Here is a 26,513-nt window from a genome sequence, read left to right on the forward strand (position 1 = left end):
AATCCTACATCATTAAATGCCATAAATTCATTCTGCAAGTAACTTAAAATAAGTCTGCAATACTGCTTTTCACAGAAGCGTAAGGTTTTTTTTATTACTGTTAAAAATACTGAAATCATGGTAGTAGTAACTACAATTAGGGTCATGTCCAGACCTCCACTGTAACCCAATATTCTTCCTGTCCTCCAACTCCTAATTAGAAGAAAGGCATTTGGTCTAGTTGATGGCTAAAATAGCTCACAAAGAATTTTCTCCTTACAATTTAGAAATAAAAAAAGAACTAATTTTGAACCGTAATGTTCAAAACGTGTTTTAGAACATTTAGTGTTTTTTTGCCATGCTTAAATATTAATCAGTTAAAGGATGCCAAATTTCATACAAATAGCTAGACACTCCACTTGAAGTGGTTTGTATAGAAAAGACCTTAAGATTAACAATTATTATGAAACAGATGTCTGCCAAAAAACTTCATTAAAGCGATTTAAATTTTAATTACTATGCAGTTAACTTAAAACTTTAAACATAAAATGTCTAATTGTATTCTACTGCCAGAAACCTTGTCAGCCAAGTGAATCACAAAGGGAAGTGTGTGGCAGGCAAAGAAGCAGGATGGTGTGCAACCATTTCAAACAGCTGATACAGTTGGTAAGGTACAAATGGGCAAGGCTCTCATTGCAAAGGGGTGGGCAATGGACTTGAATGAAGCACAGAAAAAACCAGAGAGATTCTGGAAGTCGAGCATGGGGGAAAACCAAGACAGGTTTTAGATACAGATGGAGGCAGCCAAGGAATAGAGAAATAGCAGAGAACTGGAACTAGACTGCAAAAATTAACAATGAAATAAAGGCTGGAAATGGAAGGGTTGGGGAGCTGGGCTGACAAACTAAAACACTTCTTAGCTGCTCCACAATAAGATATGCATGATGCAAGATGTCATCGGATGCTCAGTTAACAACCTTTAGTGGATGATCAAACTATATCACCTAATTGCATGTAGAATTTCATACACAAAGCAGAGACCTAGCATAACATCAAGTCAGACAGTATAGACAAACAGAAAAAAAAAACACTTTCAAACTTCTATGTCATTTCAAGACCGTAGCAATATTGAAAAGCTATAGAAATAACGTTAACACCCAAATTACAGTAGAAAGGGTCTCAATGGACAAGACTCCAAGAGATTTTAACTGCTATGTAACAAGAGTCACAAGAATTTACACAGTCCAACTGTATTGTTTAGGCAGCTTTTTCTTAAAGCTACTAACTTTAGTACCTTTCCTTTTACTCATACCACGCCTGTTTTTTATGCAAATCTTCAGAAAAAAAAAATCAAACAAAAATTTAACGATTTAACTCTGCCAAATATCACTGGCATATCTCAAGTTTGAGTGCAATGCATATAGTAGTCTCTTCCTACTGAAGAAAATAAGTCCATGCAAGTCTAACTGGACAACATAACTGAAGACAAATATACGCTACTCATGCTGCAAAAAAAATATGTATATATCATTTCCTATTTAAAAAAAGAGATATCCATATACCAATCTAAATCAAAACCGGAGAATAGCTGAGCATATACACACTTCAGCTATGCATGGAAGTTAGATTGGACCTCAAAAACATTAATATATTCAAGAATTAAGACTGTTTGGGTGCTGATGATTATTTAATGGTGTGTGTGGAAATTCAGTTAGGATTTAATAGCATAATTTTTAAGGATGCATTTAATGGCATATATTTCTCTTCCATTACAGTTAACCTTAGCTGCAACGTGACTTACACCAAAAAATTAATATTCTATTATTATTGAGGGGGGAGGTCCATAAACTTCAGGAGCAGCAGTCTTAAAAAAAAAAACACTTCCCTCCATGGCAGACAGGTGCTTCTATCCCAGCTGCCACCACCACTCAAATTTAAGTAGTCAAAAACAAAATGCATAAGCATATTTTTCACCTTGCGAAAAGTAAGACCTGTTGCTGCCAGCATTAGCCTGTGCGAAAGGATGGGGCCTGCAGAATACAGCCAAAGTCCCACATTTGCAGGCTGGATCTGGCCCTTAGACTCTAGGTTGCTGACCCCCTAAATCTAGCACAGTGCTACTCAAGGCCTGCCTGGCTCAAGAACCACATGAGCAGTCAGTATTAACCAAAGGAGCAACAAGAACATAACATACCCACTTATGGATTGCAGCAAATACATTCCAGAGCAAAAGAAAATAAAATGCAGAACTTATACCATGATTGATAGAGATCAAAAAAGCATGTTATCTGCAGAACTCATGATCGCTGGAAATAATGCAGGCAAGGAACTTTGATAACATTTTCTGTGAGGAGGCACAGGTAATATGTTAAAGAGTCACTCATGGCTCTAAGGAACTATGGTCTCAGTAGTACTGCACTAGTAGGTCTTGAAGTATATTTACTGCCAGTAAGCTTAGCATGCACAATACAAGAGAAATTTGGATTTTTCTCCCTATTGCACATAAACACGAACTTCCTAAAATTAGGTACACAAGAAGTGTTCCTGAATAAAAACAAAGAGCATCAACTGAAAAAAAAAAAATTAGAGAAACAGAAAACTAGTGAAGGGGAAAAATTCTTAATTTATATATTCTACCTTATAGCACAACAGAAGAAAAAAAAATATAATGGATGCTAATTTTTATATACATAAAGAAATACATCAAGCTTATGGTTTCACTTGAGAGAATTAATTATATGTGGAAACAAGGAGTACAGACATGATCCTGGAAAAAGGAGTAAGACACTTGAGAAAGAACCTGAATAGACAAAGAGATGGATGAAGTAGAGGCAGAGGAATAAACTGCCTACAATGGCAAAGCGGCTATGCTTAAGTATTCAGCACTGATCCTTGATAATCATATTCCATAAGCAGCAGGGACTGGGAGCGCTGTGGAGAAAATACACTAAGTCCCTGGGGAAAAGATATGCCTTCAAGATATTGTCTTGAATCTACTTAAGGCTGATTAAAGCAGCCTCAATAAACAATATCCAGATCTCCAAAGATAGTGAAGGATCCCCTTTATGGGCAACTTCTGTGAGAGTAAGAGGGAAAGGTGGTGAGGAAGGAAGACTGTATACACAAGGGTTTTCAATTTTCAGGGGTTATAAATTCCCCAAAACCTCAGAAATAACACCCCCTAAAGTATTTCAGTATTTTAGTGTGAAGGAGAAATGGAGTAAAGAAGATCCAATCTTATATGAAAGCTTAAACAGGTACATAAGTCCAAAATGTTAGATTTTAACCACATTTTTTTTTTAACAAAGAAACCTCAAAAAAATACTCCAGTAAGAGACATACAACTAACCAACTGTGTGATAAAAGGGATTACACATTAACAATCTTTGACATTAAAAAAGGAGGACTGGCAAATCAAATTCATGTTAGAAAGTATTATAATAAAAGACTCAGGTAGCTGTAGAGTTTTATCCGTTTCTGCACAAATTTCCCACTTATTAGCTTGGGGGGGGAGGGAAGAGAACTTTTAGAGTTGTATGGACTGTCAACAACTGATTTGCCAGCATATAGCTGAAACCCCCGGAGAGGCAGGAACCATCTACAGCCCAGAGCTTAACTTAAGTGCACAGCCTGAGCAGCCAAACTGGGTAATGGATAGTTTCTCCACAGCTGTCTTAACATTTTCCTTTCTTTCCTCAGGTCATTTTATAGTAGCAAAAATTATTTTGGCCTCACTGTGGTTTGCATCCCTAGAATGTCAAGATAGAAAAGGGATAGAGTATTTGTTTAACAGCATATCCTCAGCCTTCAAATCCTGACTGCACATCAGTATACAAGAGTTGCCACAGAACTAGTTCTTTAGCAAATAGCCAATTTGCCTTCCTGGCATGAAATCCCCACATCCTCAGCCTCCAACGCTAGTGATGCTGTAAAAGGAAGATGTGAGATTTCCCCATTCATTTTAAAAGTAGTTAAAATGTTATAATATTTAACAAGCTAACCCTTCAAAGTTGTCTGGAAGTTCTGGAAGATTTACAGCATGCCCCTCTAATCTACCCCAAAATCCTACACAACTGAAGTGATGGCACTGAGCAGAAAAACTACACCTAGTAGATGCATCACGTACCTATACTTCCACTGAAACAAGAGTTCTGCTGTGCACCTTGGGCATGGTGCTAGAACCCCAAGAATAAAATGTACTTCTAAACGCTGCTTTACTATTTATGGTTATTAAAATGCTTCCCATCACTAGCGTAGATAGATACATGCACGTTACTCTAACGAAAGTCACCACTATAGCATGTCAAGATTTAGTCCCAAAACATAAGCTATTAACCTGACCATCACACCTTTGAATGGCACCTAGGTCTTGCTTGACCAATCTCATTTCCTTCTACAACTAGGTGACCTATCACCTGGACAAGGGAGAAGAGATTGATGTCATATATCTTGACTTGAAACAAGCCTTCGATCTGGTATCCCATGATCACCTCTTGGTGAAACTGGCCAATTGTCGCCTTGGGTCCACCACGATCCACTGGCTGGAAAATTGGCTCCGGGGTCGGACCCAGAGGGTAGTAATTGATGGAAGTCACTCATCGTGGTGTCCTGTGACCAGTGGGGTCCCCCAAGGCTCTGTCCTTGGACCCATATTGTTCAACATCTTCATTAATGATGTGGACACTGGAGTCAGAAACGGACTGGCCAAGTTCACCGATGACACCAAACTTTGGGGCAAAGCATCCACACCAGAAGAGAGGCAGGTGATCCAGGCTGACCTGGACAGGCTCAGCAAGTGGGCGGACGAGAATCTGATGGTGTTCAACGCCAATAAATGCAAGGTTCTCCACCTGGGGAAGAAAAACCTGCAGCATCCTTATAGGCTCGGCAGTGCTACGCTGGCTAGCACTATGGAAGAGACTTGGGGGTCATCATTGACCACAAGATGAACATGTGCCTGCAATGCGATGCTGCGGCTAGTAAAGCGACCAGAACGCTGGCTTGCATCCATAGATGCTTCTCAAGCAAATCCCGGAACATCATTCTCCCCTTGTACTCGGCCTTGGTGAGGCTGCAGCTGGAGTACTGCGTCCAGTTTTGGGCTCCACAATTCAAAAAGGATGTGGAGAAACTTGAGAGAGTCCAGAGAAGAGCCACGCGCATGATCAGAAGTCAGGGAAGCAGACCCTACGATGACAGGCTGAGAGCCATGGGGCTCTTTAGCCTGGAAAAGCGCAGGCTCAGGGGTGATCTGATGGCCACCTATAAGTTTATCAGGGGTGACCACCAGTATCTGGGGGAACGTTTGTTCACCAGAGCGCCACAAGAGATGACGACTAAGTCGAACGGTCATAAACTACTACAAGACTGTTTCAGGCTGGACATAAGGAAGAATTTCTTTACTGTCTGAGCCCCCGAGGTCTGGAACAGCCTGCCACCGGAGGTGGTTCAAGCGCCTACATTGAACACCTTCCAGAGCAAACTGGATGCTTATCTTGCTGGGATCCTATGACCCCAGCTGACTTCCTGCCCTTTGGGCAGGGAGCTGGACTCGATGATCTTCAGAGGTCCCTTCCAGCTCTAATGTCTATGAAATCTATGAAATGGCATTGTATTGTTCTCAAAGTCACTAGACTCTAGGTCTATTAAGACAACAGGAATTAGGACAGGAGGAAAGAACGTAAAATCCAAAGGCCGCTACCTCAGAATGCCCTAAAACCAATCCCCGACTATTCAAAATCCAAACTGACCCGCTATTTTTGATGACATGGATGTTATGTGGTTTCATAAGTATTAAGGAGTCAAACCACACATGAACTTAGGCATCAAAAGTAATGCTTTCCTTTTTAACTGGAAGCTAGGGCAATTAACTGAAAGTTACTGAAACACAACATTGCTAAATAAATTGAGATGCCTGATTTCATTGGGAGCTACAGTTTTTATGGTAAGATCTCTGGCGTGAGGAACATCCTGTACAGAGCGCTAGCAAAATTTCAGGCTTTGTCCACATTTGCCCAATTCTGCCACAGAAAAAAGCTCTGGTGGCAGACAACGGCTGCCACTTATATCACAAGACCATCTCCACTTCGCACACACCTCTGGCAGTTCCAGACAGCTCCATTACAGCAGTTGTACCAATACAATATGAAGAACAAATGAGGAAGGCATCAGCTGCTAAACAGACTGCTCAAGCAGGAGTATCTACACACCTTCTGCTGGCTGTTAGACAGCATCAGAAGCCGTCATTTACATGAGAGATTCAGTACTATATCTCTACTGGCAGAAAGAGTTGGGGATGGAGATGGAAGGGAAGAGTTCTGCCACTCTGTAGATGCATGCAAAGTTCTGCCAGCACAACACTGTAGAACAGGGATCAGCAACATTTTGGGGCAGAGTGCCAAAAACACCGGCAACCTTAACTTAAAAAATATTGGTGTGCTGGGGGAAAAGGCAGGGGAACCGCGAGGGGCCAAATTCTTGTTGTGTCAGCATAGCCCAGGCCTCTTCCTTGCTGTCCACCCCCAGTCACACATGCCAAGCAAAATGCCTTCATGTGCCACGCTCTGGCACCTATGCCTGGGGTTGCCTGCCCCGGTATAGATTATGCCTCAAATCTGAAGGGCTCGTAAAGACATGGAAAACTGTGGCATGGTCCAGATCTGAGATACTGTCACTGTCATCTAACCAGGTAAAGAAAACTACAGGTCCTTTGCCTACTTGGTACTTTCTTTAAGAACAATCAGGACTCCAAAAATCCCCTCAAAATGCAAGATTTCTTCACTATAGCTGGCTATACTTAATGATGAAGGGATTGTTCCTAACCTGTAAAACCTCCCTTCCCCAACCTACCAAAATCACTCATCTTATCTTCAGTGAAATGCACTTGCATCAAAACCCCAATTTTACCCAACCAGGAAAGCAAAGATGACCCACCTGCTCCTCATTTTTTCAATAGGGTCTATTTCTCTGCCCTTGGACTTTTGCTAGGTGTCAGACACACACACAACAGGAACACAGTTCTATCAGAGCTCACAATCTAACTTCAAGGTGCAACAGCAGATATAACAAACAGCAGGAACTACATTAACTTAGTTCTGCAGAAACTATTTAATTAAAAGCAGGTAACACTGGCTTCCTCTTTTCAAACAGATGAAAAATACTTACATTCTTGAAGTTCCTCATCATTCCATTTAAGATTTGCAGGTAGACAAGCCAAATCTAGCATGACAGGCATCCTTCCACGGTAGGTTTGCAGAGAGACAAGCCAAACAAGACAGACATTACTGTCATGACGTCAAAGTAATACAATAGAAATAAATTATTCTAGGGTAGAGAAGGAAACTGATAATTTTGCCCTCATCAACACAAGCAGGATGAAGGAGATTCCCCAAGAATTTGAACCAAAATTCCTATATAGAACAAGGCTGTCCAACTCACAGCCCAAGGCATATGCATCCTGCAGGCAGCCAGCTGGCTGTCAGTCTCCCCATCTCTTTGTGCTGCTGCTGGGAGTCTCCAGGTTCTCCCTCTATCCTGCAGTTTCTGCTTCTTGCCCCTGCACCCCACTTGGCATTTGGGGGCCATACAATGTGCAGCCACCAGCTGCTAAGAAGTTTGACAGCCCTGTTACAGAATAATCAGTATGCTGTTTTCTCAACTTCACATTTTTGAAGGGAGAATATACCTTGAGAAAGCACAATCACAGTAAAACCAACATACCCTTCACAATGAATGCCCAACCATTGGTGTCAGAACCTGAGGGAAATTTTGCTTGCATCACCCAATCCATCTTCTCTACTGATGATGGATAAAGCCCATTTCCAAAGAAAAAAAGGACATTAAAAATAGCATCCCACCTCAGATTTCTGATTTGAGTTACCTTGCCTGTTCAATTATTTTCTCCAAGACATTCACACTTTACAGTTCTGAACTGCCTCCATAGTTCTTTTGATTTCTAGATGCAAAACATTTAACATGAAAAAATGTGTCTGGGGCACTTTTGCACCTGTGACGCAAGAGGCTGGATAGTCTTATGAACTCCTTGGGACAAACGGTTGTCTGCAAATGCAGCGCTAAACTCTAAGGCCCAGAACGTCCCTTCCAGTCCTACATTCCAGTCTGCCACACACATGACCAGCAATCCACCTCTGCAGGGCTACATCAGATTGTAGGACAGATGTGGTACTCTCCTGCCAGAAAAGGGAGAGGTGGGGGGTTCAACCACTGTGTAAGTGGCACTACATTACAATGAGATTTCAGCACCAGCTAGATAATCAGTATTTTTACTTGGAATTAACACACCTATAATGATTAAGTCTGATAAGCTTTCTGAGTTAAAACTTATTTCTGCAGAGTACTTCACAAGTCATGAAAAGATATAAAGGTATTCTAATCTATATTTTCGACATTGAGTCAAAAAGACCAGTCATGGATAAAGAGAACCTGTTCCCATTCAAGTAACAGATCCAGAGTCTAATACAATATAGTGTCATTTTGCCATCATGTTACCAGAGGCAGCATCTAAGCAGATCTAATTTACAGCACTTATGGACAAATGGTAGGAAGATAATAAAAACCACCATCCCTATTTTTCCACAAATATCTGCCACAAAAGAAATCACTGCCCTTTTTACTTGGGCATTTATTCCCAAATAGATTCACCCACCGAACTTTTAACATGTCTTCTTAGGAGTTGATTTGATACTTGTTCTACAAAAGACACTGGGACTGATCCCATTAAGGCGACATGAAGATTTATAGCTAAAGACTACCTAAAATTCTAATTACATAACCTACTTACTGAATTTAATTTCCATAATCTCCACAACTATTTAGAAAGAAGTTTCCCTCTTTTTTTTTTTTTAACTCTAAATTCACAGAAGTTAGCCATATTTTGTCAAATAAATACTTTTGAAAAAAAAAAAAAACCCAACCCCTCCCCCCGCAAAAATACAACTTCACCTTTTCTGGGTAAACACATACACAGACCTATTCCTTCAAATTATAAACTTCTCACTCCTGCACTCTTTAGTAACTTTGCAGACACAGGCCACAAGTCCTAGTCCATGGTGAAATAACAGATAGTCTCCTCTTTTATTTCAGCCCAAAGAAGATGACTGAATTATTCAGAAGTTACTTTCATACTTTTCTGATGCTTTAAGCAACAGCTGTCTCCTAAACTGAGCTGTAAAATCCACTTGCCTGGTATCTTATGTTTCAATTCTCCATCTCGCTCTGTATTCCTACTAAGGACCCTAAAACGCAACTAGAAAATAGTGGGATTGAAGGGCAGAGAGATAATTAAACCCAAACTGCTGAACACGTTAAATCTGCTGTTTCGTCCTGGATGCAAGGAACTGCCTTTTTGGCAGGAGTTTTGCTCTATGAGTATAAGAAATTGTTACCTCAATCCCTCAAAAAGGAAAGTGACAGAGGGAGGGCAAGGATTTCATGCAAACCATTCTTCTGGGTCCCTTCTGTCAAGTCAACTGCCTTAGCCCTAATGCTCTGCTTGATTCCATCTCTCCATGTCCTTTCCAGCCTCATCTTCTACATATCTCAGACCTTACCAGAGAATCGCAAACGGAGGCTAACAACGCTGTTTGGCATTTCTAGCTTTAAAGTCTCGCTCTTTAGACCTCTAAAGAATGGATACCTTAATTAGCTAATATCATAATAGCATGTTAAGCAATACTATGTTTAAAAAACACAATTTTCATTCTTTGTCCACTAAAATCTGTTACGAAAGGTATCTCACCAATCAAAACACTTTTTGCCCAAGATTATTCTGATTTAGATGAAGGACAGATAAGGAAATCTTCAACCTGAATCCAAATTGACTTTGTATAATTCCAGGTGCACCACAGGAGACATTTTTTGTCACAACTCAATTTTCTCAAGTGATTCTTATATGCGAGAAATGAATGAAGATAAGGTGCAGGAAAGAGGCAATCTATTAAATATTTAACTCAATCCAGAATTCCATGAAAAGCTCCCCTTTGTGAACCATTTAGGAGAGAGGTATCAAAGATCAGGTCTGCAGAACAATCCAGCTTCAAAGCTCCATCATCTGGCTCCTGGGCTGCCCCAGGGTTGACCCAAATGCTGCCAAACTGGCCACACAGGGCCCAGGACAGACGCTGCATGAAGTGCCTACTTACTCTGACCAGCCCAAGACCCATGCCACATGGTATCCACCTGGGCCAGTCCAGAACTGCACTGCGTGGGGGGCCTGCTCCAGCTGGTCCAGGATCCATGCTGCATTTGCCCCAGGCTGGTACCACATGTGATGCAGGTCCCCAACCAGCACTGGATCCTGCCTCAAGAATTGCTCAGTCCTCCGTCCCCAAACTGTACCACCTTCATAAGCTAGCAGGCATCTAACCAGTCTGCTTCCAGACAGCCCATCCTTACTACTTCTGTGCCAGAAAGCCATCCTTGCTACTTCTGTGTTTGATCTAAAGCTTATCAAATGAGCTTTAGTTCAAGTTCAGCCACCACCATTTTTAAGTGCAAGGTCACTTTTAACCGGAGCTACGCCTATCATTCACCATCCCACTCTCACTTCTTACCCAGACGTCAAATGATGGGACACTTTCACTGAGGGTCCTCAGTGGACCAGCCTGTATTCCACCTGAACCCCATGAGCCACCAGTGATCTAGGTTGCTTACTCATGCACAGGGCTTACCTGGCACACCCTACAGACCCCCACCTCCCATCCTGTGCTCAGAGGGAAACCTTGGATGCCTACCTTGTGCTCACGGATCTGCAGCCTCTTTCCCCCTCCACAGGAACCTATTGAGATTCTAGCTGCACTTGTCTGCACTAGAGGTACACCTATATAAATCGGTGCCATATCAGATCGGCACCAATTAAAGGAAAATTAACATTATCAGCTACCAGCATTTGGCCAGTGTAGCCAATGTCACCAATAAATATAATATGCTTTCTGGCTGGAGCCCCAGAATGCTGCATGCATGTGTGCAGCTGCAGCATGCACAAGGATAGGAACACAGCCAAGTAGTGTGGAGAGCAGCACCCTGCAGGTGAGTTTGTGGAGAGGAAGGAGTATGGGGGGGATGGGGAGGGCAGATGAAGCACACCACAGGGAGGAAGGGAGGGGGAAGGGGGGGGGTCAGAGACAGGCTGAAGCTGCTGCCCGGCCAGGGCACTAAATGAGACCCTGGGACCGCAGGTGGCTCATCCAAGGGGCACAGGGGAGGTGGGGCAGGTCCACACTGCTGTGTACACCCCTCAGGGAGGCATGGAAAGCCTCCCCGGGGGATGTGCCCCCCTCCCTCAGATTTGTGCACAGGGGGAAAGCAGGCTACCCACTGTGGATTTGGGGTTCTCCACCCTGCTGCCTTTGCCCCGGGGAGCCGCACACCAGCCACACATCCCCTGCCCGTTGGGCCGCAGTGGCAGTGGCGAGTTATGCCTCCCGCTGCCAGGCAGGGAGGGGGACGCAAGGCCAGCACATGGCTTCTCGGGCAAAGGCAACAGAGCAGAGAGCCCCAAGCCCACACCAGGCAGTCCGCATCTGCCCTCACCCTGCTCAGCTCCAGTTAAAAGTGACCTTGCACTTAAAGATGGTGGCGGCGGCACCTGAACTAAAGCTCATTTGATGAGCTTTAGTTCAAACACACCCAGCACCATTTTTAAGCACCAGAACACTGATCCCCTGGACAAGCTGCCGATGGTTCCCTGGCCCCAGGGTCCCATTCACCACCCTAGATGGGCAGCACCCCCCGGCATAGTCCCTGCCCCATTACCTCACTCACTGTGGTGGCCTTGATCTGTCCCGCTCACGTTGTTTCCCTTCCCCGTGCCCCTTCCCCTCCACAGACTTATCTGCAGGGAACTGCTCTCCACACTGCCTGGCTGTGCTCCTGTAAATCACTTATTGGATCAGTATCAGCCAATATGCCTGGTGAATAATCTGCTGTTGGTATTCGCCAAGAAAATCTTTAGTAGTGCACCCCTAGTCTGCACATATTTTATTTTATACACAAATTCTGTGTGCAGCCCCAACAAGTCAAAGGACCTTGTGGTTAATCTCCTCTTTGCCCTGATTAAGATTTCCATCTACCAGACCAGAAAAGTTGCTGGCCAGAGGGAACCTGGCAACTCTGAGGCCATCTTCCTTTCACTCATCTGTGCATGGCCCTGGGCAGAGTTTCACTGGGCAACAGCCACAGGTTCCTTTATATCTGAGGGGCAGTGGGCACTAGCCCGTGTCCTCTGCTAAGTGTCCACCCTTGAGGCAATAAAGGAAGGAATCTAAGAGAGATTCTTGAATGGAGGCTCCACAGTCTGAGAAAAATAAAACCAAGGTCCCAGGCAGGACTAGATTCCCTGGCTAGTGGGTAAAGTATATGTAAGAAGCTTTTAAGAAACTTGGGTGACTGAGCATAGCTACAGAGGAGGATGGCAAGCTATAACTGTTGTGTTTAATTAAAGTTATTAGTTATGAATAGACGTCTAGTCCCTCATCTCCAAGTGTAGCAGATAGTACAGGATCTTTGGTATTGAGACATGAACCATATTAAGAACTTATAACAATATGAATGACTTTTTTCCAGTAGATACCATACTTACTCCAATATAAGACTACCATGAATATAAGACAGTGCATCAATAATTAGATTCTATATATGAAAAAATGTAATAATGTTATAATTTTCCAGTGTACAATCTAATTATGAGAGGGTTGTCTTGAATGCAACTCCTCCCACTGCTACAGCATGAAATACAGTGGCTAGGGGAGAGAGAGAGAGAGAAAGTAAGGTACTCCTTGATCTCTGCCACCCCACCCCTTCTTCTTCCTGCAGCCTTTCTGCTGCCCTCTACCACCAGCCCCTGCTCAGGCTGCATTCTCTTCCTGAGCACAATGTGGAAGTGAGATGTACATGACCCTAATGGGGGGGGGGGGGGGGGGGGGGGGCACTGAGCGCATGGGTGCAGAAGACAGGGCAGAAGCTGCAAAGGGGGGGGAGAGGAGAGGGCAGCAGAAGTTGCAGAAGGGTGTAGGAGACTGCTGTGAATCTGACTCTAGCCATGAACTGCAGCTGTTACCTGCCCTCCTTGTTAATTTGAAATGCAAGGGACCAAAAAATACTGACACTGAAATAAACATACCTACAGCAATATGGATACATGCAAAGTGGGGTATTTTGGAGTATTTCATAGCTCTGAACCAAGCACCTTTTGCTAATCAGTTTGTTATAGCTCTACTGCTGTGGGTCTGACTCTTTTGAGCAACCCTTTCATATCTACTTCTAACAAAGTACAAACTGTGCATGATATCATGACTTGCCACATACTTCACTGGGCTGGGCCTCAGCAAAGTCAAAATCGTTTCAAGCCATGGTGACCCCTCAGCCCACCTCAGTGTGTGGATCCTCCAGATACCCTCACAAAGGATATATGTGCTAATTACCCCCCCCACCCTTCCTCCCTCCCTCATGACTGGAAATGGGTGTTCTGGTCACAAGTCCAGGGACCCTCAGAAAATTTATATGAAGATGAGGTGCAGGGCTGCCTGCTTTGTCTCCACCCCACAGAGGGCAGGGCCACACTTACGTCATGCGACAAGCTGAGAAAGCCTCTCGGCTACACAAAAGTTTGGTGATGTCTGCCATACATTTAAGGCACATGAAAAAACAGAAATTATTGGAAATGGGAAAGAAAGGCACAGCTCAGCTGTGGGAGTGAAGAGGTAGTCCTCAAAACGTATTTGATGTAGTGGTTCACCATGACAAAAAAGTGTCAGTACCAGAGGGGATTGAGCACAACGGACACTTGTGCTGATGGGCTACAGTAACCTAGTCTTATAATAGGTAGGATGCCTGCCATGGATCTGGAAGCAACTGAAGCTCCAGGCCAGAGAGTCTGGGAGGTAGGATACTTGCCAGTAGCAGCACCACAGACTTAAATGATTGAACTCTGCTCAGTTGGTAGAATTCGGAACCAATTTGACCCAAAACACAACATTTAAAATCAGTATGTTTGCCCAATATGGGTATGCTCAACATCGGCTATATTGAATCAACTTCCCAGTTGGTTTCCAGGATGGATCACGTGCTGCTTCTAGCAGCAGTTTAATAACAGCCAATGTATTTAATGACAGGGGTTTTGCTGGTATGTAAATATAATATAAGGGGCTTTTCCCCGCCCCAAGCTGATGGGTTGGGGGGGGGGAGGGGAAATGACACCTTATGTTATATTTGAGTAAATATAGTATTTTATAGCTGTATTTTATAGCTCTGAACCAAGTACCTTTTGCTAAAGTTTGTTATAGCTCTACAAGTCCATGACTTCCAGGGCTTGTAGAGACAGAGCTGTCTCTACAAACTAACAACCAGGTTCCTTATCAGGGGAAAGTACCTGGTGGCCTTAATTACAGTCAGCTTACCTACATTAGGAACGTGAAGGAGATCAAACCCTGCAGCTGATAGAACTATGCCCAAAAATACCCCTGGATGGATGCAATGCTGTCAGTAAGGTCTAACACAGGCAGAGCTTCTGTCTTTCAGAAAAGCTGGGCTGTAAATAAAAATATTCCTTCTTTCATCAGAGCTGAGTTTATGACAGGGGGGCCCAACCACCTTAGTGTCACCTCATCGCTAAGGCAGCATAGACAAAGCCCAGGTTTAGGAGCTTGATGGATTTTTGTAACAGGTGTCAGCTGAAATGGTCTCAGCCCATGTGAACAAGAATGATCGATACTATGGTCCTGTCCTCCTGATTTTAGAAGCTAATCTGGAAGTCAGGGACAAATGAAAGCAGGTTTCTGGACTACCGTAAAAGACAACATCCAATAACATTTCTGGCCTGGAGCTAAAAAGATTTGGTATTTGGTGCTGTTCTTAGTAACGCACAAGGTCATGTGCATGATCAGAAGGATTCCCTACAGCACAAGATCCATCATGTAACTATTCTCTTCAAGGACCATTTTTGATAGGTCAACAACTACCTGTTTAGGAAATGCATCAGTCGCCAATTATTCCCAGGAGGTAAAAAGGTTATGAAAGTCAGGCTACTCAGTTGGAATGGAACAAAAATAGAGGCTACCAGAGAGTGACAAGAAAAGGGTTCCCACTCTTGGAATATGTAGCTTATGTTCCCAGCAATAAGCACTAATGAACTTCTGTAAGGAATACCATGCAGGCCAGTATAATGGCTCTGAGCTCCAGGAACTCATGTAATCTAGGGTTGTTAAAGATAGTGGGGTCCAATCTGGCCCGCAAACTGGTCCCACACCCAGCCCACCAAGCCTAATATGTTTGGTACCCAATGCAATCCAATGTTGTCAGAATATCAAGTTCCTTAAAACTGTAGGTAGCTCACGCAACCTCCTCAGCTTGTCAGACATTTGCCATCAGCCTCTTTTTCAGGAGTGGATTTATTCAAACCCATCTATTTGCTGGCTCCCACCATATCAGCTCTGGAATGCTGCTGGGACACACACATGCTCTCATCTATTCACTGTCTTACTAGAAAAAAGCAACCCAAGCCACGCATTCACAAAACACCCCCACAGACAGTAAAAGGCAATGAGGGCATTGTGACTACTCCATTATTTAGGCCAGGGGTCAGCAACTTTGGCATCATGTCCCAAAGCTTGGAACTTGGCCTCTTGCTGCAAACCTCCCATAATGAACACAGGCACAAAGAACAGCAAGGAAGGCTGCAGAAAGGATGGGCTATACAGTGCAACGGTATGCCACTCCAGGACAAGTCAGACCTTCCTGAGCCAGATCCAACCACTTCACAGGCTGTTCTGGCCCAAAGGACACATATTAGCAAACCCTGCTTTAGGTCCTTTCACAAGAGAAAAAGGAAGCCAAAAGCACCTTCTCAGTGAACATTAGTTGGGAGGTGGGGAGAAGGAAGGGGGAGAATCTATTTCACGCACCCAAAAACTTGCACTAGGTTTCGGTTCCTGTCTGACAAAACTTGTAGCCTTTTATGACCAGGTCACACACTGCCTGGACTCGGCAGTGTCATCTTCCTGGACTTTAGGAAGGCCTTCAACAGTCTCGCACCCTAGCCTCATTGGGAAGCTAGCAGACTTTGGAGCGGACGCCTACACTGTCAGGTGGGTGGCCAACTGGCTTAGGGACTGCGCCCAGAGAGTGGTGGTGGATGGTTCCTTCTCGGCCTGGAGGAAGGTGGGCAGTGGGGTCCGGCAGGGTTCGGTCCTCGGACCGATGTTATTTAATATCTTCATCAGCGATTTGGACGAGGACACAGAGAGCACCCTCTCCAAGTCTGCTGATGTTACCAAGTTATGGAGCAAAATTAGTACACCTGAGGGCAGGGAGCAGATTCAGGCCGACCTGGACAGGTTGGATCAATGGGCAGAGAGAAACAGGATGGAATTTAATAAAGATAAATGTAAGGTACTCCACCTGGGAAGGAGGAATCCCCCAGCACACCTATAGGTTGAGGAGTGTCCTTCTCAGCAGCTCGGAGGCAGAGAAGGGTCTTGGAGTCATAATTAACTCCAAAATGAACACGAGCTGGTAGTGTAACGAGGCCATCAACAAGGCCAATCGCACCTTGTCATGCATTAGCAGGTGCATGACTAATAGATCAAAGGAAGTGATGCTCCCCCTCTATGCAACACTGGTCAGGCCGCAGTTGGAGTACTGTGTCCAGGTTTGGGCGCCACACTTCAAGAGGGACGCGGAGAATCTGGAGAGGGTCCAGAGGAGGGCCACTCGCATGATTAGTGGCCTTCAGGAAAGACCCTACGGGGGGAGGTTGAGAGAGCTGAATCTCTTCAGCCTTCACAATAGAGGGTTGAGAGGAGATCTTGTGGCCGCCTATACATTTATTAGGAGAGGTCAACGGGGAATAGACGACGTGCTGTTTAGTAGGGCGCCCCAGGGAGTGACTAGGAATAATGGATATAAACTAGTTGAGAGCAGATTTAGGTTAGATATTAGGAAGAAATTTTTCACAATAAGGGTGGCCAGGATCTGGAATGGGCTTCCAATAGAGGTGGTGCTGTCACCTAACTTGGATGTCTTCAAGAAGAGGCTAGGCAGTCACCTGGCTGGGGTCATCTGACCTCGGTCCTCTTTCCTGCCAGGGGCAGGGGGTCAGAGACAACGATCCACTGTGGTCCCTTCCGACTCTACAATCTATGAATCCACAGTGATGCTTTTTCAAAAGAAGTCTCACACAGATTTCTAATTCTGACCTGATGGAAAAGCAGGTTTAGAATAGAGAAAGAACTGCCAGCACGTATCATAAAGTCAAGGGACTGCTTAATACCCAATAATTTTTCTCCAGACACACTCCAGAAGATACTGACTGAAATGTTCAACATTTGTAAGAGACAAGATGATACCAAGTACAGAAAATGGCTCATACTCAGGCCTACTATAGCTATTTTCTCAATGGTCAAAAATTCTTGATGACTAAGGAGAACTTTGCTAGTTTTGCATTAAAAGGCAGGAGCTTACAGAGATTATAACATCAAAGAAAGGCATGTTATTAAATGAAAAAACCTCTCTGTGCTTTAAGGACTAAATTTGTCTTTTACTTTTTTAAAAAGAAAAGAAGTTTGACTTGCTTAGTAAGGCAAGGCCTCTGTAAGTAAAGATAATCATCCCATCCGCCTACTAGAGAAAGGTACAAAACAAAAACTACAACAAAAATGAGCAAACCAACCAATTTTGGCACCCAGCCAACAACAAGGCAGGACATGCATTTGATTACATTTAGAAATACTGTAAGGTCAGGTTCACAGCGTCCATTTATTTTTATATGGACAAGGCCATATATTAAAGGTGGCTGTCTACTCAATTTAAGCAACTGTCTTCATTAAATATTATAAATATATGAAAGAACAGTTTAAATGAACCGTTTGCTAAAAAAGCTATTTAGTGTAGTTTCTAGTCCTTTGCTGTTAATACTGACAGAAAGCACAGAATATTTTTAATACAAAAAGGAGTAGGCGAGTACTTCTCATTGGGATTAATCAGTTTCTACTATTTTATTTTCTGCACTTAATGCTGTGTTTCTTTCAACTTCATCCTCTTGATTGCCCTCCCTGATCATCCTCCTTCCATTCCTTTTCCTTCCCCTCCCCACACCTTGACACCATCTTCAGCTTTTGTCTTCACCAGACTGGAAGTTCTAGTGCAACAAAGCCATCTGTGCAATTCCTCAAATGAGAATTTTCAGTACAGCTCTGATAATAAATTTGCTTCTTGTCCATTAGCTGAAAAAGTTCCACTAATTGTAACTGGTCTACTGTAAAACAACTCATTTGCAAAACATAACACTTCCAAGTAACAGCTTAAATGCTTCCTACAAGGTAAGCAAACCTGGATAATAGTCTATGCATGTTTCGGGAGCACTTGTACAATTAGATTTTGTACTAATTCTTTCATGCCTGATGCCAGGAAACTCTGCTTCCTTGTTAAGTCTATCTTTTTATTATTTTTAAAGTGACGAGTATTTCCAGCTAATACAGTAATACGTCCAAGGCCCCTGACAGATGTTAAAGTAAACATGCAATGGGATCTGATGCCCAACCGTCATACATGCTGCCATGCCACATGTGCATGGCAGGAGACGCAACAGAGATGCCACATCAGATCCCATCGTGTCACATGGCTGGTGAAGGGGCAGCCCAAGATCCGGCTCACCCCTGCACTGACAAATAGCAAGCTTGTCTCCCTGCACTCCCTTAGCAGGGAGCCCTGATCAGCTGACCAGAGCTCCCAGCCACAGGAGTGCATGGTGCAGTTGCACAACTTGGGCTCCCAGTTAGTACAGGGGCACTCCCATCCTCCTGAAAGGCTCCCCAAGTGCTCAAGAGGCTCGGCGCTGGCCACACATTCAGTTTAAGGCATGACAGAAACAGCCACAAAGTTATTAGATATATTTTGTGTAAACTTTGTGGCTTATTCCTCATTTTATCACACCATCAACTCACAGAACTGATGGCCAAGTCACTACTTAAGATGTGATTAACTGGTTAATTACGTCAATGTAACGTCTGCCAAGGGCCCAGTATTCTCCAATAACACAAACAGCACACAGACAAACTTTTGATAAGCCCACTCAAGCAAGCAGTTAATTCTTTCCTTTGGGTAGTCCTCAAACAATTAGCAAAATCTTCTTTTTCTTATGTGATCACATAAGGCAGGTGTTTTCAACCTTTAAGGAGTATACCCCTTCTGAGTACACTTCTGGCAGAGCAGGGGGAGGGGGCAAGACAAGGAGAAGGGGAGGGGGCTTGCACATGGCGGTGAGGAGTCGTCGTCTCCCCCTCCCCGTAGCCAACCAGTGCAGCCCGCACAGGGGAGCCACTGCTTCCCCCACTCCCGCTCCTAGGTGGTGGCAGTGCAGGGTAGTGTGCGCCAGCACTCTGTCCCCAACCACCCACACATGCCCCCTAACCCCATTACATGTACCCCTGGTTGACAACCCCCGACATAAGGCAAGGCAGCTGCCTATGCAAAATGGAGTATTTTACAGGTTTCCCTGTTCCAATCTTACATCAATGGCAGCCTAATATTCTGGTCCGAAAGTTCCAAACTGCGGTCAGCCCATCGGCAGTCTGAAAAACCATCATTAAGATGTTCAGAGATGGTAGCCACCCTCTCATTTTTTAAATCAAAACATTGATAACAAGGGTTCAGGATAGTCAACAAGAAGTTTTGACTGCTGCCTGTGGTCCACTGGTCCAAAAGGAAGAGCTTTCACGTCGGTGCTGTTTTGAAGCAGTATAGTTTTTGGGAACATTTCACAGAACATGCAAATCTGTCCACTAGGCACCTGAAGCACTTCAAATGTTACATTATGTCCATTTTAATACCAAGACACAGACATGTTTTGTTTGGACAAGTTTTACTAATCTGGAAGTTTGGATAAGTTATTCTTAAAACAAAACAAAAAGACCCACCTATTTAGCTGGTATTTAAATGTGAAATCCATACCTGAATTCAGCTTACTTTCTTCAACACAGGAATACATTTCTGTCTGACTTAAATGTTATCATTGAAAATTTACACTTTTAAATGGTATGAATTAAAAAAATAAATATATTTATGTAATCTTACTTTTTTTTTTTTTTTTTTTAACATTTCTTCATTTTTTTTGGTGTCCTTAGCTTAGGTGTTGACCTACATAAGAGAACATTTTCATATTACAATGCATCACCAGAAGACTAGCTCTGCAATGGAAACAAACTGACAAAATATTAGAGATAGCTTATTTTTTCATATTCTCAAAGCAAAAGTTGTGGTTAGATCATGTCTGTACAACAACCAATAGGTACACTGGGGCCTTGATCAGAATTGGTGCCTGGACAGCGCTTTCACGCAAATAAGTTAACTTTTCATAATAATGCTCAAAAAATGGCAGGGGGAGGGAGAACCAGTAAAATCTAATCAAGTCATTGTGCAAACACTTAATTTCAGAGCACTAGTACATGTTGCCGAACATATTTTAAATCTTATTTAAATGCTATGGTAAATTAAACAAGTATTTTCTTCTGAGTATCACATAGGATTAGAATTTGACATTTCTCCATATAAATATTAACCAACTTCATTCAATTACAGATAATATTCAGTTGAATAATTTACAATTACACTGCCAGAAAGTCTGAACTAGTTGCATTACACGTGTTTAACATACTCTTTTCTCTGCCTAGATAAAGTTATCACTCAACAATGTGCCCATTATAAAAGAAAAACAAGAAAAGAGCTTTAAATTGTTCTGATATATTCAAATTATTTTATTACAAGTCCAAATGAAAACAGAACATAAATGCCAATTAAAATTTCTTCAGATATTCTTTAAGAAGTAATGTTTAAAATGGATACAATTGTAGAATAGCAAGTCTCCGTTTAGCTTATTTATAGGTAATATTAGGTTCTGACAATGTGATATTAACATTTTTGTCTTTTAAGACTAGAGTCTGAAGTGTCAAAAATATTTGGTTGGTGCAATGTCAACAACTACTATATTTTATAATCCTCCCAATACCTACAAAAAAGTCTTTATTAATTTAATGTTAGTAAACCAATTAAAACAAAATAATGTACTACAGTTCTCTGGCATAGCTACAGGGACTTTGGCTGAACTGTTTTGGTGATCCCTGACAGGATCCTGTTTTTGATTGACACCTCTATGAAAAATTTCTCTGCACTGCATGATGTACATCTAGACCATTTTTTAACTGTTAGCATCCAGAGCAAATTAAGCTAGCATATTAGCACCATTTTGGTCCCAGATTAATTTATGGGAGACAGACTACTATATTAATCAAACATATTTAGTAGAAAAAAATTAAATAGTGCAAATGGATATAATTCAAAACAGAAGCTAAGCTGACAAGCAACAGGCTCTGACTACCACTTTCTTGCACTGAATAACCTTTTCCTATACCTACATGGCACAATGCAGTATAATTTAGCTTGAGTACTAGACATGGTAGAGCCATGTTAGCTCAACACTACACTGATGCTAATTAGCTCTATTCCTTAGCGATGGTTCTTATTTCTCTGGGTACAGCACTTTGCTACTATATACCGCTGCCAGTACCTGAGAGAGATTACCTCTCTGGGGTTAAAAAATTATGCCTACTTTCCTTCATAAAACCTGAAGTCTAAATTAGAATTCATGTGCGATGGCCTCTGCTTTTAAAAGATGCTTCAAATAATGGGAAAATATCTAATTCCCTAGAAATGTTTGGAAGGCCTGACAAACTTAACTGAACTTCCATTTTAACAACTGCTTGGGAAAGGGAACTATTTCAAACACAATGCAGTTTTCTCAAATATAAACTTTCTTCAGAAAGGCAAGAAGCCTGGGATAACTCAAAGCTGTGGTTAAGAAAAGAAAAAAAAAAGGGGAGGGGGGGAAGGGGGATATTTTAAAAGAATATTCTAATTACGATAAATTTTCTTCAAAAAGCCATATAAACCCGTTTGCCTTTCTATTAACTATATATAGCCTCTACCACCTACAGGCAGCCAAGGGCTTTTGTTTACAGGGGTTGGCAAAATGCAGCCTGTGGGTCAAATGCAGTTTGTCAGGCCATTCTATCCAGGCCACAGGGCCACTTCAAAATTTAAAAAATTAATAATTATCTGCCCCTGGCTGCTTGTCATGTGGCCCTCAATGGCTTGCCAAAACTCAGTAAGCAGCCCTCCGCCCAGAATAATTGCCCACCCCTGGTTTAAAAAGATGAGTGGTTTACAGTCCATCAAAAATACGAGCAAGAAAATCTAGTCAGATCAATTCCTAACTTTCAGAGTTGAAGACAGTTTTGATGTGGCCTACAGACACTTCAGAAAGATACCCACCACATACTGCAGACAAGGCTCATGGGGACTTCCAGATTAGCTAAGCCTTAAAACTACCTCCTGCAAAAAGTAATATGCTGATAAAACCAGGGCCGTGCTGGTAAAACCAGGAAAAGGAAGGGGGGGGGGGAGGAGAAGAGGGGGCAGGGGAAGACACACTTAGATAACCCCTCACTAGACTTGCACAGATACATTGGTCCCATATCGGATCAGCACCAACATTAGGAAAATTGAGAGCATCGGCAATCAGCTTTTTTTGCCTGATGTGGCTGATAACTTCCCTGTGCCAGGTCCAGCTGGTCTGTTGTGGGGAAAGGGGGTAGGGAAGGAGCAAAGGGGGGGAGGGTGGAAGAGGGGAAACAGATCGAGGCCCCCACGGTGAGGGAAGAAGTGGGGTTGGGACACGCATGGCCCAGACAGGGCAAAGTGGAGCACAGGATAGATCCATGGCTCGTTCGGGGAGTGTGAGGGTGGCTTCTGCTGGTGCACATGCCCCAGAGGAGCATGGGGGGGGGGGGGGGGGGGGTGTGCCCCTGGATCTGCATGCGGGGCAGGGCAGGCTCCAGCATGGGCTGGAGCTGTGCTGGGCTCTTCACAAAGGGGGGCTGGGCTGTGCTCAGGGCAGACAATGGCAGTGCTAGAAGCAGGGGTTGGAGGGACTGCGGCTCCCACTCCCAGCTCCGCTCCTGCCCACCCTGAGCACCCCCACTGCCTGCCCTGAGCTCAGCCTGGCCCAGCCTAGCCCTGGTCCCAGCTCACAGCAGCAGCCTACCCTGCTCTGCATGCAGATCAGAGGGCCCATGCCCCCCCCATACCCTCCTGAGGTGGGCACAGAGGCAGGAGCCACTCCCCCCCACCCCGGACAAGCTTCAGCTCTGTCCTGTGCCCACCCTGGCCTGGCTAGGCAGCACCTGCCCAACCCCAGCCCCAGCCACACTCCCTCCCTCGCCATGCCCCCCAATACTCCTTCCCTTCCCCCCCTTCCCCCACAACAGACTTACCAGCCAGACCCAGCTGCTCTCCATGCTGTGAGGCTGCATATCAGAATTGGAACGGCATCAGCCAATATGGCTCATTAAAAATCAGCCACAGATATTGGCCCACAAAAAATCTCTACCGGTACACCCCTACACCTCACAATGCATTACTATTATAAATTATGCAGCTGGATTGTTTAGTTGAAAGTCAAGAATGACATTTTAAAATTAATATTAAGCAGTATTATAAATGCTTTAGAAGTATGGATAGAAAGAACATTATTCTCACAATACTGCCTGTTACAAAATTATAAGGTTCCTTAAACTGAATAATAATTAAGCTGAAAACTTAACAAGAGAAATTAAGAGAACTTTTACTTTTTGTTGGCAAGGCAGGAACTAAAGAAGAGATACGTATTCAACTTATTTGATAATGATAGTAAATAAATTATCTTACTAATATTCAGAGATTCATTGTACTAAAATTCAGCCGATTACTTGTTGTTCACCACTCAATTCATGTTTTCCATGATTCATTAAATTCCAGGATAACAGGATGATGCATAATGCATGTTTACAGAATCATAAGGATTCCTATCAACTACAACATATTCACTGCGCATTTTGACCTTGTGACACCAACATGAGGGTGTCATTTTACATGATTACACATTGTGCCATTTTTATTCTTAGAGAAATTAGGCCTAAATCTTAAAGATTTAGTGTTTTGTATATTCACAGGCTTTCGCAAATACTAAGTGCTAAGTATTAAGTCTTCCCACACACTCTATTTGGCATTCTTCCAAGCAGGGAAGTCCCACAGAAGCACTTTACCAGCAGTAAAGAAACTGGCGCAGACTATGCAATTTTAGTCCATTTTCAGACTGATACAACTAGAGAACACATACCCAAGTAGGAGAACCACAACCCAGAAATATTCATTTAGTCAGTGCCATTTGTATGTGCAACACTTAGAAATCTCTGAACCAACAAAGTTAATGAAAGTTAGACAGTGAACAGGCTGGACTCCCTAGTCTGCTCTGAACACAGCTCTAACCATCAATACACCTGGTGAATTGTATTTTATTTGGGGACTGTCAAAGTCCATTCTGTATGTGGAATTTCTGTTTTTTTCTCTAGTGTCTTTTTCCCTCCTTCCTGGACAACAACATCAAAGAGCAGTGACAAATGTCTTAAGAGAGTATAATTAAACCCTTATGGCCCTCTACTTATATGGAAGTCTTACTGGACAAAAAACTGGCTACTGCACAAAGCAAAGTTTTTCCAAAATCTGTACTCCCCATGTCACCTAACTAAGTACCTAAGGGAACTACCAGCCAGTTGAGAAGAGACCAGAAGTAGAAAGCTAGATGCAACAGTAAGAAAATATTCCCCATTCTAGATAGGCTATAAAATCCAGAAAAGGGAAAGGGAGCATAGACTCAGACTCTTACTCAAACCCAAAAACTACTCAAGTGGTAATGAAGGCAAGGAAATGTATTTTGTTGTATATTTCTAGTGCTTTTTGAGATCCTCCCAAAGTCCACATGCTAACAGCTGTCCCTAAAGAAGTTAACTGTAAACTAAGACTGCCCACAAATTTGGAGCATTGAGAGAACTTAAGCTACTAATGTGTCTGCTACGTCAGTATGATACCTAGATTGGTCAGGTCACAAGGCTGGGCATGGGCATGACAGCCCATGACCCAGAACTGTTAACAGAGCGGCCAAGGACCAATGTTGTGACTTGCTCAAACCAAGAGAAGCTTAAAACACGTGGGCTCAACACAAAAGACCTAAACGCAGCAGCTTAGGCCATGGACGAGTTATAGTTGTGCCAAGAAATACACCCATTTTCATATGGCAAAAAATGAGGGGTACAACAAAAGATCAAGAGATCAGTTTCCTTATGCCTCATATCAGTCCCAAATGTTTTAAGAGTAAGGCACAAGAGCAGTAGCAGATGGCACAGGAGTGGAAGTTAAGAGAAAACACATACTACTATTGGAAATAAAAGAACAGATTTAGCATTTTTGAAAGTTAACAAACAAAAGGAGGATAGGGAACTGGGGAAGTGCTACTAATAATTCTGTTGGAGAACAACGCATTGCCATAGCATTTTACCTTCCCAATTTTAAAGCCACACAAAAGAAAAAAAATCACAATTCTATGACAGCATTTGGTAAGATTCCTACCGATATTCATCAAGTAATCAATCAGTTTTCAACTCGGCAGTTTTTCCCACAGCCGGAAAAAAACCCAAACAAACAAACCACCAAAACTCTTACTTTCTGCCTTTTTCTCTCCTATACTTTTCAAACCCAATGACCTCTTTCACATCAGACGCAATTAAATCTTAATTTGCACATCCCATATGATCTCAGGCTACTTCTGGACTTATTTATATAAAGGAGCAATAAACACTTCATGTTACTACAGCCATAAACTGCTTTGAATGTCAGTAAATTGTACAACAGAAGCTCAGTTGGAAGGGGTAAAATAGTATGCACTGTACAACCACTAGATACTTAAAGAAGCAATCAATCAGCTTTTTCTTGTAACTTTCCCATCTTCCTCAGTGTTCTTTCCTTCCCCTGGTTAATCTTTTATTTGATTTTTGGGGATGCTCCATTTCACTTTGTTCCTTACGTTGGTGCCAAATGAGGTTTTCTTACAAGAAGAGTTAAAAAACTTAAGCCCCTGACAGTCATCACACATAAGACATGATTAACCAGTTAATCATGTCTTAAGTAGTAACCTGGCCACACATTCATGCATGATAAAACAGACAAGCCACAATATTAAACAAAGTGTGCATATTAACTTTGTGGCTGATTCCCATTGCACCTTATATCGATTGGTGCTGGCCACATTCAATAAGGTGATCAGCACCCCCAGCCTCAGGAATGCACAGGGGTACTGAAGGGTTCCCTGTGCACTACTGTGGCTGGGAGCACTGATCAGCTGACTGGTGCTCCCAGCCACCAGAGAACCACGCACCAGCAACAGGGTGCGATTGGGATTTGACCCCTAGCTGCACTTCCTGCTATGCGCATGTGGCATGGCAAGAGATATAATTGTTGGGATTTCTGATCAGCTCCCATTTTGTCTTTAATGAAGGTCTGCCAACGGCATTAGCAAAAAAAAAAAAAATTAAAAAGGAAACCGGCACACACATCCTAGATATCCAGCCTGCTAGGAACATGTACTCAATCCTGCC

The 26,513-nt window shown here is 43.0% G+C and overlaps 1 protein-coding gene across 3 annotated transcripts in view; it reads right to left on the reverse strand.

Moving 5' to 3' along the window:
• Window positions 1–26,513, reverse strand: part of STAG2 (STAG2 cohesin complex component) — a 116,876-nt gene that overhangs the window by 81,926 nt on the left and 8,437 nt on the right. The window contains exon 1 of one of the 3 annotated variants that reach the window (XM_059732830.1): window positions 7,144–7,163. The exons of the other annotated variants lie outside the window; for them this stretch is intronic. The gene's annotated coding sequence lies outside the window, so the exon portion shown is untranslated. Of the gene's footprint in view, window positions 1–7,143; window positions 7,164–26,513 lie in introns of those variants that run through there. 3 annotated transcript variants of the gene reach the window in all.

The sequence above is a fragment of the Alligator mississippiensis genome, chromosome 8, assembly GCF_030867095.1.
Source record: "Alligator mississippiensis isolate rAllMis1 chromosome 8, rAllMis1, whole genome shotgun sequence".
NCBI lineage: Eukaryota > Metazoa > Chordata > Crocodylia > Alligatoridae > Alligator > Alligator mississippiensis.